This window comes from Salmo salar, chromosome 22, assembly GCF_965601325.2.
Source record: "Salmo salar chromosome 22, fSalSal1, whole genome shotgun sequence".
Classification (NCBI taxonomy): Eukaryota; Metazoa; Chordata; class Actinopteri; order Salmoniformes; family Salmonidae; genus Salmo; species Salmo salar.
The window spans coordinates 17,796,549-17,811,147 of record NC_138312.1 but is presented as its reverse complement, the minus strand read 5'-3'; the positions used below and the strand labels follow the sequence as shown (position 1 = coordinate 17,811,147).

General features: G+C 42.5%; 1 protein-coding gene across 1 annotated transcript in view; it reads left to right on the top strand.

Moving 5' to 3' along the window:
• The window catches only part of LOC106582873 (coiled-coil domain-containing protein 120), a 28,096-nt gene that overhangs the window by 899 nt on the left and 12,598 nt on the right, over positions 1–14,599 (top strand). The gene's annotated exons all lie outside the window — the stretch shown is intronic.

Below are 14,599 nucleotides of genomic sequence, written 5' to 3'. Positions count from 1 at the left end.
GCAACTGCTCTTTTAGCCTATTAAGCTGGGCTTAATTGAATGGGGAGGTGGCCACATGTAGCATGCTCTTTTTGAAATATACTTTTCATAATTATATATCTTCTATTCAACAACCTCACCACTGCTACTGTAATATTTTTGTAGCCTTCCCCACTGTGTTCCTGTCACATGAAAAACCAAAACATCTGCCTGTTTTGGGTTGTGATTTCTTCTGGTTGTACCTTACATTTTGACATTTCCTCATGACACATTGATGAATTCCCATATCATGTTGGACACATACTAAATTCCAAAAAGATATCAAGATTTTATTCTGAATACTATGAAATTCTATGTTTGTAGGATTTACTGAGGCACATGTATGATGGGGGAGCTTTAATGTCCTTGAGCTGTTGCTGCATATGATGATGATATGGAACATACATACATACACTGGGCCCATCAATAGTTTATACAGTTACTACCTAGAGCCTTTACTTGTTGTTCTCAAAAGCAATTTTCATGTAATCTGTCCCAGTTATTGTCTGACTATCCAACATAATTAAATATTTCTTTATTTTCTCAACCTTTAAGATGGTTAATTATGTTATATATATTTAGGATAAATATTTGTATATTTTCTAAACCTTTAAGATGGTTAATTATGTTACTTATATTTATCATTTCAGCTTTAACAGTGGAGTTGTTAGAGACAAGGTCTGTAGGGTGTGCATGTTCCCACACTCATTGACCGGCACTGATATTAACACTATTATAAAAACATTCATGAACAAGGATATCCAGAGCTGCCAGGATCTGAGGTACTGTTCACCCGGACAGCGCCTCGGGGTAATTCACTGCTGCTGCCGCTTTGGTCTGTCTGGGAAACACTGCAGTGTTCTCAGAAAATTATTTTCTATATTGTTGCAAATGCAGTGATGCTTGGCACTGGTCACTTTAGAAGTTATCCTTTTCACATGGTCTTTGAGTTCATTGAGCATGACCATTAGAGGATGTCACAGTACATCCATGAAGTTAAAGAATGGTCTGGAAATCAGTGGGCGGAAGACAGTAAACCTTTTCGAATGCTTGTCTAGGAGTATCGTTTGTGCACAGTTTTCAAAGTTAACTAGAGCTGCAGGTTGGTTTGGCCTTCTTCCCCTCATCATGTCATTGTTTCATATAAATCAAGTATAATTATCATTCTACTTTTCTATAAAGCATGCTCTGACCTTGTGTACAGTCAATTCCACTTCACAATGTGTGGAAATTGAGTTTTCAGACTCAGGTGAACACAAACATTATAATTGGCTGTTACGCCAAGGAGACACCATGTCCATGCCATTTATTGGATGTTGAACTGGAACGGACTGACAGGATTTGAGCAGCTGGCTTGATGTTCCATGAATGTAGTTATCAGCTACCAGACATACACTGAGTGTACAAAACACGAAGGACACCTTCCTAATAGGGATGCACAATATATTGGTGAAGATATCGGAGTCGGCCGATATTAGCTAAAAATGCCAACATCGACATCGGCCCGATATCTAGTTTAACGGCGATGTGCAAAACCGATGTCAAAGCTGACGTGCATACCTATATAACGTAGGTAGATGACGTAATGACACCACGTAAAATGTAGTGCTACACATGCAACACAGCATTCCTAACCTAGCCCACAATGTCTGCTGTGTGGATCGAGCAGTCACCAAGTCGAGCAGTCATTTGAAAGAGTAAGACAATTTCAGCGAGACAACTCAAAAGGCGAAATCCATTAACGCCAAGATAATGGAATTCATTGCCCTTGACAATCAACCGTTCTCTGTCGTGGGTAATGTTGGCTTTCGCCGACTGGTCGAGCACCGGTACACACTAAGTTACCGAGTGAGCTATTTATCAGATGTTGCCCTACCGGAGTTACACAGTAAGAGCGTCACTGCTATTAGCTTCATGATTGACATTTGGACCAGCGATATCAGCCCCATGAGCATGCTGAGTCTGACAGCACAGTGGGTCATCGAGGATTTCATACTGAGGAAAGTTGTATTTCATGATCATGAATGTGCTGGTTGTCATACCGCTGCTGCCATTTCAATGCATTTGAGAACATGTTTGAAACTTGGAAACATGAACACACTAGCTAGGTCCATTCGAACAACTGACTCGAGAAATAAGCTCATCAACTGTGTCTGCAGCAGATGTGATACCCTCTGCCATGGCATTGAAACGCCTGCTCAACAAAACTGATGACAGGCTGTGAACAAGCGATTCGGTGGCATTCTCTCTTCACTGTGTCGCCACCATGCTCGATGCTATGTACAAGGACCGCTACTTCGATGCAGACAAGAAACAGGGTTTACGTGAAATGTTACATACACAGCTGGACAAGATGGAAATGGGCACAGTGCGTACCGAGGAAGAGAGGCCACGGACAGACAGAGCTGAAACTTCACTGCTTGATATGTATGATGAAATCCTGGTTGAGAATGAAATGACTGAACAGCGAAACAGCTAGTAAGTGAAAGAAATAGGTTTTGTTTATGTTTTACTGGTAATGGGGACATACGTAAATGCCAACAAAATAACTTTTTGGTCAGTGTGTGTGTGTGTGTGTGTGTGTGTGTGTAACCTTTATTTAACGAGGCAAGTCAGTTAAGAACAAATTCTTATTTACAATGACGGCCTACCCCGGGCGACGCCGGGCCAATTGTGCGCCGCCCTATGGGACTCCCAATCACGGGCTGGATGTGATACAGCCTCGATTCGAACCAGGGACTGTAGTGACACCTCTTGCACTGAGATGCAATGCTTTAGACCGCTGCGTCCATGTGTGTGTGTTAGTTGGCTGGATGTCCTTTGGGTGGAGGACCATTTTTGATGCAAACGGGAAACTGTTGCGCGTGAAAAACCCAGAACCATTGCATGCAGTTCTTGACACAAACCGGTGCACCTGGCACCTACTACCATACCCCGTTCAAAGGCACTTAAATCGTTTGTCTTGCCCATTCACCCTCTGAATGGCACACATACAGTGCCTTCGGAAAGTATTCAGACCTCTTGACTTTTTCCACATTTTGGACAAATCATGTACATCTCAAGAATGATCAATGGAATCAGGATGCGCCTGAGCTCACTTTCGAGTCTCATAGCAAAGGGTCTGAATACTTATGTAAATAAGGTATTTCGGTTTTATTTTTTATAAATGTGCAAACATTTCTAAACATGTTTTCGTTTTGTCATGATGGGTTAGTGTGTGTGTGTGTGGATTGAGGAAACATTTATTTAATCCAGTTTAGAATAAGGCTGCAATGTAACAATGTGGAAAGGTCTAGGAGTCCGAATACTTTCTGAATGCACTGTGCCTTAAAGAAAAAGGGCCGTGGATCAGAACCACCGTTTTTGTCATTCAGCCCGACACATCTCCTTTGCATGGAGTTGATCAGGCTGCTGATTGTGTTCTGTGGAATGTTTTCACACTTCAATGGCTGTGTGAAGTTGCTGGATATTGGCGGCAACTTCAACACGCTGTCGTACACGTCGATCCAGAGCATTTATCATTATGGGGTATTGTGTGTAGATGGCTGAGTACATGTTTTTATTATTTTAGAATACTTTCCAAAGGCTCTGTACACAATCCATGTCTCAATTGTCTAAAGGCTTAACAATCCTTATTTTAACCTGTCTCCTCCCTTTTATCTACACTGATTGAAGTGGATTTAACAAGTGACATCAATAAGGGATCATAGCTTTCAACTGGTCAGTCTATGTCATGGAAAGAGCAGGTGTCCTTAATGTTTTGTACACTCTGTGTAATGTAGCCTACACAATAATATTCTTGGGTCCCACCCACTCACATACTGATCCAGACTCAGCTGGATAGGTGAAAGTGCTGAAAGTGTTACCTTGTATCATACACATTGTGATGTGTCAATGAGTCTCTGTCTCATCCAACAGCGAGGATTCGAACCAATATAAAGGGCTTGGGGATTAGGACAAAACATTTTCACTGCAAGGATTTCGAATAGATACAGAGATTCCTTCATGTGGGAAAACAGTATAGTAATAATCTCCATGGACATATGGCCACATTCCATTTTTTTATTACATTCTGTTATACCTTGAACCTACCAGAAATCTAGTAGTGGGAGGAATCACCAGATTGCTTTCACCTATACTGTTGTTTCAGATCTGTGTAGGGTAGCGAGCCATCAAGGGCAGAGGGAAGGGAGCAGGATTTCAAAATGGGAATACTGCGCTGGCCATAGGATTGGCCACCATGTGCTAAACTGCTCTAGGTCTTGCTGATAAGCATGTTATAATCAGTAGTTCAGGGAGGTACAGAGAGTGAGACGATATCATATTGGAAGGTCACCTCACCCTCCATAATCTCTCCACAGGGTCCAGCTGGTGGCTGGCTGTTCAGGTGCAGCTTGTTGAATGAGAGACAGAATGACTGTAATAAATCTTGAAGACTGTATTTACAATATATTTTTTTTAATCGAAGCCTCACTCACCGCCTCACTCACCACCCCCCCCCAACGAAATGGCTTCCCTCCCTCTGTCTACACTCTTAAAGCTGCCATCTAGAACCTAAAAGGGTTCTACCTGGAACCAAAAATGGATCTACCTGGAACCAAAAAGGATTCTCCTATGCCATGGGGACAGCCGAAGAACCCTTTTGGAAACCTTTTTTCAAAGAGTGTACTTAAAACATTACGAATTTTAGTGCACCAATATAGCTTTTTTTGACTTCACGTCTTTGATCTTCATCCTTTGGCATTAGATTAGGAAATAATGATATTGTTGTGATAGAAGGAGAACAGTTAGAGCCAAAACAAGTATAGGCCTACTTTCCCTTGGAGTCCCTTGACTCACCTGAATAAACAATCAATATCAATTTACACTATATATACAAAAGTATGTGGACACCCCTATTAAATTAGTGGATTCGACTATTTCAGCCACACCCGTTGCTGACAGGTGTATAAAATCGAGCACACAGCCATGCAATCTCCATAAACAAACATTGTCAGTAGAATGGCCTTACTGAAGATCTTAGTGACTTTCTACGTGGCACCTTCATAGGATTCCACCTTTCTAACAAATTTCTGCCCTGCTAGAGCTGCCCCGGTCAACTGTAAGTGCTGTTATTGTGAAGTGGAAGCGTCTAGGAGCAACAACGGCTCAGACGCGAAGTGGTTGGCCACACAAGCTCACAGAATGGGACCGCCGAGTGCTGAAGCACATAGCGTGTAAAAATTGTCTGTCCTCAGTTGCAACACTCACTACCGAGTTCCAAACTGCCTCTGGAAGCAACGTTATCATAATAACTGTTCATCGGGAGCATCATGAAATGGGTTTCCATGGCCGAGCAGCCGCACACAAGCCTAAGATCACCATGCGCAATACCAAGTGTCGGCTAGAGTGGTGTAAAGCTCTCCACCATTGGACTCTTGAGCAGTGGAAACGCGTTCTCTGGAGGGATGCTTCAACATCTAGCAATCCGAATGATGAATCTGAGTTTGGCAGATGCCAGGAAAACTCTACCTGCCCCAATGCATAGTGCCAACTGTAAAGTTTGGCGGAGGAGGAATAATGTCCTGGGGCTGTTATTCATGGTTCAGGCTAGGCCTCTTAGTTCCAGTGAAGGGAAATCTTAACGCTACAGCAAACAGTGACATTCTAGACGATTCTGTGCTCCCAACTTTGTGGCAACCTTTTTCAGCATGCCAATGCCCTCTTGCATAAAGCAAAGTCCATACAGAAATGGTTTGTCGAGATCGGTGTGGAAGAACTGGCATGCACAGAGGCCTGACTTCAACCCTATCGAACACCTTTCGGATGAATTGGAACACCGACTGCAAGCTAGGCCTAATCGCCAAACGTCAGTGCCCGACCTCACTAATGCTCTTGTGGCTGAATGGAAGCAAGTCCCCGCAGCAATGTTCCAACATCTAGTGGAAAGCCTTCCCAGAAGAGTGGAGGCTGTTATAGCAGTAAAGGTGGTACCAACTCCAAATTAATGCCCATGATTTTGGAATGAGATGTTCGACTAGCAGGTGTCCACATACTTTTGGTCATGTAGTGTATCTCTTGCAAAAGCAACAGGAGTCAGGGACCTTTAGAGGGGTACGCAAATGAAAATGACTATAAAATGAACTTAACGGAAAACATATTTTTGGCCAAAATGCATATGGTAAGATATATGCATTTCAAACTCTGCATTTTTAATTGAAGTTCCTTCCCAGGTGTGGACATTTCCTCTGTTATATTGTTAACTTTCTAATGGTTTAGTCTCCATAACTGTCCTCCAGGAGTACTGCATACTTACTATACTATTATTATCGGAAGTCAATTCAGGAAAGTTACACAAATGAACATAGAGAAAATGTGGCAGAGCTACAGAAGAGAGCAGGTAAATTCAATATATCTGTTTGATACAGCAATGCTTACTTATGAGAGAGATCGCTTATAATTTTTTTTAAAGAAGGATGCTGGTCCGTTTAAAAAAAAAATACAATTGGTTAGTTATTATTAAATTCTGATGCTGAGTATATATATTCATAGCATATCTGTTGAGGTGAGTTTGTGTCCTTTGACAACTCATGACAGGAACAGGCAGCAGCTGTGTAAACAATGGTTATAGCCACCACCAGGATTGAGTGTGTCACTGTAGCATCACCGATCTATCTGCACTGGAGCCAAGGACACGTTTCAGCTTCTCTTCTCTGGTTCTCTGCTAGTAGCATCAACATTATATGGTATCAAAGCATTGGGTTCCTACAAATAAGAAATCATTTCCATTTGGCAAAGATATAGTAGCCTACATCACAGTATTCATAGTAGTATGCATGAAAATATGCAAATGAATATGTATTTGGACAATCCAAACTACAGAAGAAAACCATTTTAGTATCTATAATGGGCTGGAATGACGCATTGTTTACTGAGCTGTGATGAATTTTTGCCTGCCCTGCAGTGGTGGGGCTATACGGCCTGTGAATATTATCAAATAATAGGCTAAGCTTGTAAAGATATGTGGTGTTGTGAGTGTGGACATAGTAGAAGAGAAAGAGAGGCCAGCCCTGCAGCATTGACTATGTGGCCCCCCTGGACTTGAATATTAAACTCCTGGCTGATTTACATTTTGCATGCGTGTGACGCGAGCTGCACAGGGGCTACCTGCCTGCGCTCACAGCTCATGTTTTAATCAGCGTGTTTCTCTCCACAGCTCATCTGTATCACGATAACCATTCTCTCCCTCCTAGCATATTCTAGCCGGGTCTCCCAAGTGTCCATCTGGTTCTTAAACTGTCAATACTCACTCCCTCTCGTTTCTCTGATCATCCCACTCATCTCACTGTCTCTTACCTCACTTGGTCTGACTGATGATTTTCCTCTAAACCTTCTTTCTTTCCCGTAGGATTCACTCAGGAATGTGAGCTTAGTGCTGAGTTATTGTACCTGTTTCTCTGAACACATCTGCCCTCCAGATGTGCCAGTAGTTACCTCTGACTCACACCATGGGATCAGTAGTCCTTTCAGGTGGGCTTTATTTGGTTCTAGGTTCAAAAGGCAGTAAATCCAGAACAGTGAGATAGGAGTCCCGTTGTATTTTACTAGCTCCCCCGCTCCTCATCCCTCTCATGCCATGTTTCCCTTGATTATTTATGAACGTACCTTCATTATTTATGAACTTTCTAAACGGATTGTGGAAAGTAGAGATCTAGCTGCTCACACTGCCTTTCTGTGCTGTGTGTGTATTATTTGGTTTGTGTGGAAGAAAACATTCCTAGATGACGTGCCTGCCTTATGGCTCCAGGCATCAACTCACCCCCTTCCCTCCAGGAGGACACCCACCGGTTCCTGTTTGGAGTGGACGCCCAACGGTTCCTGTTTGGAGTGGACGCCCACCGGTTCCTGTTTGGAGTGGACGCCCACCGGTTCCTGTTTGGAGTGGACACCCACCGGTTCCTGTTTGGAGTGGACACCCAACGGTTCCTGTTTGGAGTGGACACCCAACGGTTCCTGTTTGGAGTGGACACCCAACTGTTCCTGTCTGTCTCGCCATTTTTCCTATTAATCTCTCAGTCTTGCCCCTTTTCCCCATGTTTTTAGACAATTGAATGGCACATTATTAATAATTTTGGTCGAAGTTTGGTACACCACCTCCCTCTGGTCAATAACATGATTTCCTCTTGAGTGCAGATGAAGTTAAATGAAGAATAATCGATTGACTAGGACTGGAGTGGATTATTGTGATGGGTTGGGTCAGACTTTCAGTGTCAATGGACAGTGAATCATTACTGTGTCAGTTGTTTGTTTAAGAGGCTCCTCTGTGTCTATCAATGTCAAGTCACACAAGGGGAATTTCACACTAGTATGCGCAAACAGGACCATCTCAACTCCAGGACTGGACCCCATGTTAAATGTGTGAGGTATTTGAAGCATGAATCTCCCATATAGTATGACTGAGGTGGTAGATACATGTTATTTGTTTACGATGATAATATGGTGCCGTTCTCTGTACACATCTTTAAAACATTTCCAACCTTAGTCTTAGCCCTTGAGGCATTCTGTGTTGTTGATGGTGTTTTGCTTAGGAAAGAAGGATTTGATAATTTAGTAGACTGCAAGGAGCTGCCTGTTCTTTATGACTAAGATTGTGGAGTGAGAGATGCTCAGGCTTAAAAGTCCAGGCAGTAGATGATGGACCTTATCTGATATTTATTTAGTTGGTGCTGTATATTAACTAATATACATCAGTGGTGGTCGGTGCCATTTAGAGGATTAGATTTTTTTTATTACAGCGTATTGGATGACTGCCATTCATATTCCATTCACCCAGCTCAATGTAACATCGATAGGTTTAGGCTACTACATGATGCTAGAATGTTCCCTGTACCCATCATGAGGTTGTGACAACCTAGCCTATGAATAAAAGTTGACAATGTACAGTTGAAGTCGGAAGTTTACATACACCTTAGTCAAATACATTTAAACTCAGTTTTTCACAATTCCGGACATTTCATCCTAGTAAAAATTGCCTGTCTTAGGTCAGTTAGGATCACCACTTTATTTTAAGAATGTGAAATGTCAGAATAATAGTAGAATGATTTATTTCAGCTTTTATTTCTTTCATCACATTCCCAGTGGGTCATGAGTTTACATACACTCAATTAGTATTTGGTAACATTGCCTTTAAATTGTTTAACTTGGGTCAAATGTTTTTGGTAGCCTTCCACAAGCTTCCCACAATAAATTGGGTGAATTTTGGCCCATTCCCCCTGACAGAGATTGTGTAACTGAGTCAGGTTTGTAGGCCTCCTTGCTCGCACACACTTTTTCAGTTCTGCCCAGACATTTTCTATAGGATTGAGGTCAGGGCTTTGTGATGGCCACTGCAATACCTTGACTTTGCTGTCCTTAAGCTATTTTGCCACAACTTTTGAAGTATGCTTGGGGTCATTGTCCATTTGGAAGACCCATTTTCAAACAAGCTTTAACTTCCTGACTGATGCCTTGAGATGTTGCTTCATTATACCCACATAATTTTCCTACCTCATGATGCCATCTATTTTGTGAAGTGCACCAGTCCCTCCTGCAGCAAAGCACACCCACAACATGATGCTGCCACCCCCGTGCTTCACGGTTGGGATGGTGTTCTTCAGCATCTTCACAAGGTCCTTTGCTGTTGTTCCGGAATTAATTTGCACTTTTCGCACCAAAGTACGTTAATCTCTAGGAGACAGAACGCGTCTCCTTCCTGAGCAGTATGACGGCTGCGTGGTCCCATGGTGTTTATATTTGCGTACTAATGTTTGTACAGATGAACGTGGTACCTTCAGGCGTTTGGAAATTGCTTCCAAGGATGAACCAGACTTGTGGTCTACAATTTTTTTCTGAGGTCTTGGCTGATTTCTTTTGATTTTCCCATGAAGTCAAGCAAAGAGGCACTGAGTTTGAAGATAGGCCTTGAAATACATCCACAGGTACACCTCCAATTGACTCAAATAATGTCAATTAGCCTATCAGAAGCTTCTAAAGCCATGACATAATTTTCTGGAATTTTCTAAGCTGTTTAAAGGCACAGTCAACTTAGTGTATGTAAACTTCTGACCCACTGGAATTGTGATACAGTGAATTATAAGTGAAATCATCTCTGTAAACAATTGTTGGAAAAATTACTTGTGTCATGCTCAAAGCAGATGTCTTGACCGACTTGCCAGAACTAGTTTGTTAACAAGAAATTTGTGAAGTGGTTGAAAAACGAGTTTTAATGACCTAAGTGTATGTAAACTTTGGACTTCAACTGTAGGTGTACAGGTCGAGAGAATTTTGATTAATCAAGGTGACAGACAGTGACACATTTACACTCTTGCCTGCATCTAGCTGATCTATGGTGTAATCACTAGTCCAACAGTTGTAAACGAGAGTTTCTATTGGAGAAATTCAAGTATTTTTTTATCTCCGTTTCATTCCGTTTGCTTCCGTTTAAGAGAAGGGTTTCAACATAATCGGCGCAATGAACACACCCTTCATCACACGCAAACACAGTTCACTTTCATAGTAGACAAATACAAGTAGCTCGTTGTATATATCGTTCCTTCTCGCATCTCTTTACGCGCTGTCCTCCTCTCACCTTTTCCCTTCGCTTGTGGACTTCAGTACACAACACATCAGCTGTCTGTGACCAGGTGAAACAACTTTTCCATGCCAAACCTTCATATCATGACCACTAACTGCTACACAGCCTACATCGTTGTCACGTCATAGTCAACATTGTACTAACGCGTTAGCTACTAGAACTATCAGCAGCAAGCAGTTATACCGGTGGGCCCCAGTGGCAATAAATTAATAAAACCAAAAGCTTACCTTGACTTGGAAGAGTTCCAGTGTTGAATAGCCATAGCCAGCTAACTAACATGTCATCCCTCTCTGTTTGAGCCAGGTGTTTGTGTAGGCTAAACTAGCTAGCTAAGTAAGTGAAAGTAAAAAAAATATATACTACGAAATATAGCTAGCTCTCTCTCTCGCTTCTCCTTAATTTGTTCAAAACTGTTCAACTATTGTCTTTCTCTTTGAGTCAACTACTCACCACATTTTATGCGCTACAGTGCTAGCTAGCTGTAGCTTATGCTTTCAGTACTAGATTCATTCTCTGATCCTTTGATTAGGTGGACAACATGTCAATTCATTCTGCAAGAGTTCTGATAGGTTGGAGGATGTCCTCTGGAAGTTTATCATAATTACTGTGTAAGTCTATGGAAGGGGGTGAGAACCATGAGCCTCCTAGGTTTTGTATTGAAGTCAATGTACCCAGAGGAGGACGGAAACTAGCTGTCCTCCAGCTACACCATGGTGCTACCCTACAGAGTGCTGCTGAGGCTACTGTAGACCTTCATTGCAAAACAGTGTGTTTTAATCAACTATTTGGTGACCAGTCTTATCTAAAAAGGATAACTTTTTTAATGTTTTACTATTTTTAACTGAGGAGGATGGTCTCCACTGATATTTACAGAACAAAAATGTAAGTGCAACATGCAAAAATTTCAACGATTTTCCTGAGTTATAGTTCATATAAGGAAATCAATCAATCTTAATAAATTCATTAGACCCAAATCTATGGATTTCACACGATTGGGCAGGGGCACAGCCATGGGTGGGCTTGGGAAAACACAGGCCCGCCCACTTGGGAGCCAGTTTTTCCCCACAAAAGGTCTTTATTACAGACAGAAATACTCCTCAGTTTCATCAGCTGTCCAGGTGGCTGGTCGCAGATGATCCCGCAGGGGAAGAAGCCGGATGTGGAGGTCCTGGGCTGGCGTGGTTACACGTGGTCTGCGGTTGTGAGGCCGGTTGGACATACTGCCAAATTCTCTAAAACTATGTTGGAAGTGGATTACGGTAGAAAAATGAACATTCAATTCTATGGCAACAGCTCTAGTGGACATTCCTGCAGTCAGCATGCCAATTGCATGTTCCCTCAAAACTTGAGACATCGGTGGCATTGTGTTGTGTGACAAAACTGCACATTTTAGTGGCTTTTTATTTTTGTATTTCACCTTTATTTAACCAGGTAGGCCAGTTGAGAACAAGTTCTCGTTTACAACTGCGACCTGGCCAAGATAAAGCAAAGCAGTGTGACACAAACAACACAGAGTTACACATGGGATAAACAAACGTACAGTTAATAACACAATAGAAAAGTCTATATACAGTGTGTGCAAATGTAGTAAGATTAGGGAGGCAAGGCAATAAATGGTGAAATAATTTCAATTTAACAATTAACACTGGAGTGGTAGAAGTGCAGAAGATGAATGTGCGAGTAGAGATACTGGGGTGCAAAGGAGCAAAAAATAACAATATGGAAAGGAGGTAGTTGGGTGGGCTATGTACAGGTGCAATGATCGGTAAGCTGCTCTGACAGCTGATGCTTAAAGTTAGTGAGGGAGATATAAGACTCCAGCTTCAGTGATTTTTGCAATTCGTTCCAGTCATTGGCAGCAGAGAACTGGAAGGAAAGGCGGCCATAGAGGAGTTGGCTTTGGGGATGACCAGTGAAATATACCTGCTGGAGCGCGTGCTACGGGTGGGTGCTGCTATGGTCACCAGGGAGCTGAGATAAGGCGGGGCTTTACCTAGCAAGGACTTATACAGTGGGGGGAAAAAGTATTTGATCCCCTGCTGATTTTGTACGTTTGCCCACTTACAAAGAAATGATCAGTCTATAATTTTAATGGTAGGTTTATATCAACAGTGAGAGACAGAATAACAACAAAAAAATCCAGAAAAACGCATGTCTAAAATGTTATAAATTGATTTGCATTTTAATGAGGGAAATAAGTATTTGACCCCTCTGCAAAACATGACTTAGTACTTGGTGGCAAAACCCTTGTTGGCAATCACAGAGGTCAGACATTTCTTGTAGTTGGCCACCAAGTTTGCACACATCTCAGGAGGGATTTTGTCCCACTCCTCTTTGCAGATCTTCTCCAAGTCAATAAGGTTTCGAGGCTGACGTTTGACAACTCGAACCTTCAGCTCCCTCCACAGATTTTCTATGGGATTAAGGTCTGGAGACTGGCTAGGCCACTGCAGGACCTCAATGTGCTTCTTCTTGAGCCGCTCCTTTGTTGCCTTGGCCGTGTGTTTTGGGTCATTGTCATGCTGGAATACCCATCCACGACCCATTTTCAATGCCCTGGCTGAGGGAAGGAGGTTCTCACCCAAGATTTGACAGTACATGGCCCCGTCAAATGATGCGGTGAAGTTGTCCTGTCCCCTTAGCAGAAAAACACCCCCAAAGCATAATGTTTCCACCTCCATGTTTGACGGTGGAGATGGTGTTCTTGGGGTCATAGGCAGCATTCCTCCTCCTCCAAACACGGCGAGTTGAGTTGATGCCAAAGAGCTCCATTTTGGTCTCATCTGACCACAACACTTTCACCCAGTTGTCCTCTGAATCATTCAGATGTTCATTGGAAAACTTCAGACAGGCATGTATATGTGCTTTCTTGAGCAGGGGGACCTTGCGGGCACTGCAGGATTTCAGTCCTTCACGGCGTAGTGTGTTACCAATTGTTTTCTTGGTGACTATGGTCCCAGCTGCCTTGATCATTGACAAGATTCTCCCGTGTAGTTCTGGGCTGATTCCTCACCGTTCTCATGCTCATTGCAACTCCACGAGGTGAGATCTTGCATGGAGCCCCAGGCTGAGGGAGATTGACAGTTCTTTTGTGTTTCTTCCATTTGCGAATAATCGCACCAAATGTTGTCACCTTCTCACCAAGCTGCTTGGCGGTGGTCTTGTAGCCCATTCCAGCCTTGTGTAGGTCTACAATCTTGTCCCTGACATCCTTGGAGAGCTCTTTGGTCTTGGCCATGGTGGAGAGTTTGGAATCTGATTGACTGATTGCTTCTGTGGACAGGTGTCTTTTATACAGGTAACAAGCTGCGGTTAGGAGCACACCCTTTAAGAGTGTGCTCCTAATTTCAGCTCGTTACCTGTATAAAAGACACCTGGGAGCCAGAAATCTTTCTGATTGAGAGGGGGGTCAAATACTTATTTCCCTCATTAAAATGCAAATCAATTTATAACATTTTTGACATGCGTTTTTCTCTATTTTTGTTGTTATTCTTTCTCTCACTGTTCAAATAAACCTACCATTAGAATTATAGACTGATCATTTCTTTGTCAGTGGGCAAATGTACAAAATCAGCAGGGGATCAAATACTTTTTTCCCCCACTGTAGATGACCTGGAGCCAGTGGGTTTGGCGACGAATATGAAGCGAGGGCCAGCCAACGAGAGCATACAGGTCTCAGTGGTGGGTAGTATATGGGGATTTGTTGACAAAACGGATGGCACTGTGATAGACTACATCCAATTTGCGTGTTGGAGGCTATTTTGTAAATGACATCGCCAAAGTCAAGGATCGGTAGGATAGACAGTTTTACGAGGGTATTTTTGGCAGCATGAGTGAAGGATGCTTTGTTGCGAAATAGGAAGCAGTTTCTAGATTTAATTTTGGATTGGAGATGCTTAATGTGAGTCTGGAAGGAGAGTTTACAGTCTAACCAGACACCTAGGTATTTGTAGTTGTCCACATATTCTA